The 6,000-nt window shown below is 44.6% G+C and overlaps 1 protein-coding gene across 1 annotated transcript in view; it reads left to right on the top strand.

The window, feature by feature from the left end:
- Positions 1-217: 217 nt before the first annotated feature.
- PXYLP1 (2-phosphoxylose phosphatase 1) overlaps positions 218-6,000 on the top strand; it is a 509,674-nt gene continuing 503,891 nt past the window's right edge. The window contains exon 1 of the mRNA XM_085634923.1: positions 218-409. The gene's annotated coding sequence lies outside the window, so the exon portion shown is untranslated. The remainder of the gene's footprint in view (positions 410-6,000) is intronic.

The following is a 6,000-nucleotide window of genomic DNA, read 5'->3' as shown; positions in this document are numbered from 1 at the left end:
TTGTACAACCTCTGACATGTTAAATCCTCAGTGAACGCCGTGAGAATCTTTTGCACTTTCTTACAACATGCGGGACTGGTATAAATACGTGAAGGTATATATATATATATATAGTCCTTATGTAACGCAACTGGTTCTTTTGTAAAGCGCTCTGACACCTTCGGCTAACGTTCGCGCTATATAAAATCGAATTAAATAAATAAATATCATTTCATAGCATGTGCAAGGCTCCAGCACTTCTTTATGGTGAATGCTCCGCCCCTCAGGACGTAGAAGCTGGAAAGAAAGAGCACGCACACGCGAACGTAGAGCTATGGCAACCGATGGGCGGGGCTAGTATGAATCGGTGTCCTGCCTGCCAGCGGGACAGCGGCTAGGTAGAAGGAAGACCGGAGCAGTCGGTGTTCAGGTAAGATCAGTACGAGCCCGAAGACTGAAATTGACATGTGATATAATGTCTTTGTTCTTCGTGGATCCCCTCCGTGATGAGTTTACCGACGAGCGTTGACTGGGAATCTTTTGAAAAATGTAACCAATGCACCTACGGAGTCAGATTCCGACAATGCTCGGAATTTACTCTAGTAGCGTAATGATAGCTGTTTACAGGTAGGGGCAGGTTTTTAGTACCTTGACTCCCATCCGAATGGGGACTGGGACGCCAAGTGCAGGAACCGTGATTGCTGGGTGTAGCAGTGCTAGAGACCGGGAAGAAGGCCTGAAGAAAAAGCCTCGATACTAGACAAACTGCATGCATTCCCGTTTTTATGCACCCACGTTTTTATTTTTGCATTTTAGTAATAAGCATTTTTGTTATGCCAATATTTGCAAAACGTCTGTTTCAAAGTACTTTGATTACTTTGTGTAAATGCTCCAAATGAGCTGTTCTTGGTGCTTTAAATGGGCAGGTACTCCAATACTTCTGGTGGAAGAGATCCGGCGCTTCTCAGTGACAAACAAGTTCAATGGGATAGTGAGTGCCAGAACTTTTTTATTTTCATTTGAAGCTCTGGCTATTCTCAGTTTCACTTACTCATTGCAATGTACTTGAGCAGTACTGCTTTGAATGTAAATAGAGATTTATTTATTTTTAATCATATGCCAACATGTGTACCTATGCAAAAACAACAATTGATGGACAGAATGCAGAACAATGTCATACATTCACCCCAGTTCAGAGATCTGTGCCTAAATTCATCGTTTTTTTGCTCGCCATTCCAATTTGAACCCAGCCATATGCAAATCAGTCTTGACCCTGTGCCCAATGGGAACACTCCAGCCCGCACTGCCAAGCCAGATCATCCCTGGACAGGAAACAAGAATCCTAGGACCTGTTTTGGGGTTTCACGTTCTTCAGCCACGATAGCTTGACTGCTGTGGCATGGAGAGCACGGGACCCACGTCTGGGCATACCCGTCTCACTTGGGGTGACAAATGCAAAAAGAACAGTTGATGGACAGATTGCAGAACAATTTCATACATTCACCCTAAGTGGGATGGGTATGCCCAGACGTGGGTCCCTTGCTAACTGTGCCACTGGATTCAAACTAGCCTGGCTGATGAAGGGTAATACCCAGAAACCGGTCCCAGGATGCTTGTTTCCAGGCCAGGGAGGACCTGGCTTGACAGTTCAGTCTGGACTTTTCACATGAGGCACAGGGTCAAGACTGATTTGCATTTGGCTGGGTCTAAACTCGGGTGGCATGGTGAGCAAAAGAACAATGGATTTAACCTAGATCTCTTGACTGGGGGTGAATGTATGATTTATTCAGCATTCCATCCATCATTTGTTTGCGTAGCAACATGTTTACCTAATCTTAAGACAATAGTCCAGGTCGAAATTGATTACAAGCTTCTACTTTAAAGGTGCATTTGTTCCAGTTATATTTTGTGGGCAGTCAGAGCTTTAGTAGTGAGCAATATAGGCTAAGAATTGTTGGGGCAATTGACCTCTGCAGTCTGTAAATCACTACTGCTGGTTTGGGAAATTGTTCCAGTTATGTACAGATTGTAAACATTCCAGTTCTCCCGGTGGCATCCTGGAATTATATTGACCTTTTTCCACCTTGCGTAGAAGATCTTTACTCCTAACGCAGACGAGGCATACTTGCAATTTCTATGCTTTGGGCATAGTGACTCCGGGTGGCTTTAATGCCTCGTAAGGGGTGGTAAGTGCTGTATTAATACAATTTATGATAGATACTTATAGCTGCAAATGTTTCACCTTTTGATTATTCCCCAGGTGTCTGACTTGATCTGGAAACTTTTCAGCAGTACCTCTTATCACCAGTAGTTGGTAACGTATCGCTCTCCACTGACACGGCTCCGCTCTGGAAATGACGTGTGGGGTCTACATAGCCGCCACCAGCTGACATCCGTTTCTTTCTAACTGCATCACCTGACTTAGCCAGAGCTCCCGATCGTCTTTTTGAGACTCCCTTTACATCTTCAAAATTGTAAAACAGTATGCAAGGGATGTCACTTCCCTAAACTATGGGTTTTAAACCTTGTACGGACAGTTTCAAACTAATTTCTGGGGCAGACCCTCATCAGGATTGCCTGGGGTCGAGTCACGATTCTTAATGCCTGCAGTGATTGTGTGTTGATGACCATCTGAGATTGCAATTTCAAACTCAATATCGCCATGCACTGGAATGCTCTGCGACAAGACTGCTCCAAGTTTCAAGTTCAGTCCATGTTTAAAGTTCAGTCCCAGTGGCCTTCCATATTCAGGAGTTGTTCCAGGGAACAGTGTTCATCTCGATGATAGTCATCAGGCAAGACAAAACATTAGAATTCTCAGCAGGACTTTGCCACGTCCTGCCACTAACACTCTACTGAGATGTCACAGGGAATTCACCATACAATTCAATCTTGTTCCCGAAGTCTTTCGACTTCGGAGCTTGTCCTGCAACTTGCTCTGGCACATTCTGACTTTCCAGAGATATGTGCCACGACAGAACAGATCTAAGAGTTCTGTGAGGCCCTGCTCTGATTCTTCAGATGCTTGCCGACACCCGCTGGTGTGCCTTCGGGCCCCACGGAGTCGAGGGACCCACCATCCCGAATACCACTGGCAGATTAGCCCTTTTTGCTGGTTGGTCTCTTTGAGCCCATCACGTTCCGACTCCGCTCTGGCGCCAAGATCCACACCAGCTCCTGGAGTTTCAAAGCTGATGCCAACTTCATCGATGTCTGAGGACGAGGTACCTATTGTAATCTCTGACTCATGGATGGCTCAGGTGTGACCTCGTTTAAGGTAGTGCTAGACCTCTCGCAAGGCACCACTACCTCTACCCGAACCATCACAAGGGAGGACACCTACTCTGCATTTCTTGTTGGGCACAGATTCAGGTAACGATTATGATGCTTTTGATAACATTGGCCGGCCATACCCTGAGGAGAATTGGTACAACGACCTGCAAGAGGCTAGTGGTCTTGACACCATCTGAGTAAGGGATCCTATCACCCTGTGGTCAGGCCACTGAGGAGAGCATCCTACGTTATCTTCACGCATAGGGCAGACTAAGTCCTTGACCTCCCCCTCGCCACTTCAGCGGTGAAGACCAATTTTCTTGTGGGGGTCAATTCAGGTGTGGCAAACCCCCACTAAGTCCCTCCTTTATTCATTTTTATATTTTGGTTTACAACTTCATTTAAAAAAAATGTCACTGTTAAATTCAGATTGTAATAAATAAAGAACAGGAGGCAGATGACTAGCTATCTGGAAAAATATTCTGTTTCACAAAGTCAACTGTGTTTTCATGAGTGCTATCGTTGGAGGAGTCTGCATATGGTGATTTCATTCTATGTAGGTCTGTCCTTCATATCGGCGCGAGAGTCTCCTCCATAGCGTGGTCTTGTTGATTGTACTTCTGAAAGGGAAGCCAGATTTTTGTGAACTTGTCTACCTGATAATGCACTAATGCATTTAGTTTCTCCATAGCCTAAATATTCCATAACGTCCCCCACCAAACATGCACAGGCAGGATAGTAGACTGCTTCCAGAATTAAACATGGTCAAGCAGCTCAGCTACATGATTATTTTTCTAGTCGTGATGTTAATGGAAAGATGCTATTTAAGCCAGGATCACAAAGTAGAATAACTAAAGGGTCCATAGGGAGAAAGACACCCAAAATGGTGTGAATGTGAGAGTATATTAGTGCAGTATTCCTATGTACATAGTCTCAAGACCGCCATGTGTGGAAAAAGGTCCACTCTTCCGCACAACCCTTCCAGCACATGTCCGGGCCTCCAAACATTGCACGTAGGCATGTTGGTGAGAGATTCCATCTAATAAGTAGATTATAGGCATTATCTTTGTGTAGTACATAAGGTTGGTTTAGCCACATGAACTCATACCCACTCCTAAATTTGCTTGCGGGATTTCCTGACTTGCATCATCTTCCCATGCCATTGCGTAGCTATGTTTTGAGTAAGCGCCAAGGTTAGGCATTGCCCTTTGCATCAGAGTAACACCCTGTGTGATTTTATCCGCAAATAGTTGGTCTAGAGTCATTTTGTCTCTGCTAGCTTTGTCCTTAACCTACCCGATTCCTGCCCAGTGGAGCAATTGTGTGAGGCGATACTTATCCTCCCTTTGTAAATCCCAGTCTGTCTGTTGGTAGTCTCGGAGACAAAGCTTCCCTTCGCAGTAAGGGTCACTCAAGTTAGGGGAGGTCCCCTTCATTCCAGGGAGCTAAACTCTGGTTCTCCAGTCCCGGTTTTAAGTCCAGGTTATGAAGGATTGAAGTAATTGTTGATGGAGACAAAGTGGACACCTTTATCTGAGTTATAAGCTGCCAGCACTTTAGCAATGAATGGGTAAGGGAAAGCAGTTGGCAATTGGTGTGCCACACACTTCGTGGAAGCCCCAGCAGGTCTTTTGGACCTGATCTAGGATCACAGTGGGGGAATTTAAGCAGCAGTGATTGCTCCAGATAAGTAGTTGTGGAAGGAAATTCATTTTCATGGCGGTCACACTGCCTAGCCATTAATTTCCAGTCTGCCCCAGGAGTATAAGTACTTATGCAGTGTGTCAAGGAGGGGAGGGACATTGCATTGGTACAATTTTGTGATTGAGTTTGTAAGTTACACTCCCAGATATGGAATGGCACTTTGGGCGCTTCTGAAGCCATTATGCGTGAGCACATTGTGTATGTCCGTGCCAGGGGTAGACACCCCCAGACTGAAGGATTTTATGTAATTCAATGTAAAGCCTGATGATTCGTGAAAGCATTCTAGTTCCTCTTGAGATGGAATGGATGAGGAAGGATCTGCTAAAAAAAAAAGAAGAGCATATCATTGGCATACAAAGCCAATTTGATTTCTTTGATGCCTACCCTCATACCCTTAATATTGGGATTATCTTGTATCATGTGTCCCAGTTAAGCCTAGTGGGAAACGTTGCCACTTTTACATTTACACAGATCTTTGTTAAAGTTGCCTTCACTTTTTACATTGAGTTTTGACACACATTTGCATTTGTAACACTTTGGGTTAGTTTCCTGGAAACACTGACCTTGCTTACACTAATGAACTTAACAAGAACACTATCATATTGCCTCGGCATTGTGTACAAGGTCTACACGTATGTTGTGCACATATGTTTGTTACTTACGTCCAAATGGCGATACAGCTATTTGTAGAATACAAACAATGACAGCTTGGTCACAGTCTCGACTAACAGCGAGGATGCCTTTTTCTATATAAACAGCTGTTTCTGGGTATAGTCAGAGGAAGCACATCTGCTGACTTCGAGGGGTCCCTACATGCTAAAGCTTTCAGCCAGCTGACTGACATCTCTGTGAGGGGTGTCCTGTTCGTGATCAAGATGGGGTCCTACATTCTTACTCGCCAGGTAATGGGGTTAGATCATCCAGTAAGGTGCTTCTTGGCAGAACATACACCTACACTCTAGACACGTAGGTTAGGGTCTGCATAGTAGGTGGATGCCAGATTGTTATATAATTTTATATGCTTGTATATTTACACTGTCTCAG

This window comes from Triturus cristatus, chromosome 11, assembly GCF_964204655.1.
Source record: "Triturus cristatus chromosome 11, aTriCri1.1, whole genome shotgun sequence".
Taxonomy (NCBI): domain Eukaryota; kingdom Metazoa; phylum Chordata; class Amphibia; order Caudata; family Salamandridae; genus Triturus; species Triturus cristatus.
The sequence above is the reverse complement of the archived record's forward strand: the minus strand, read 5'-3'. Positions and strand labels throughout refer to the sequence as shown.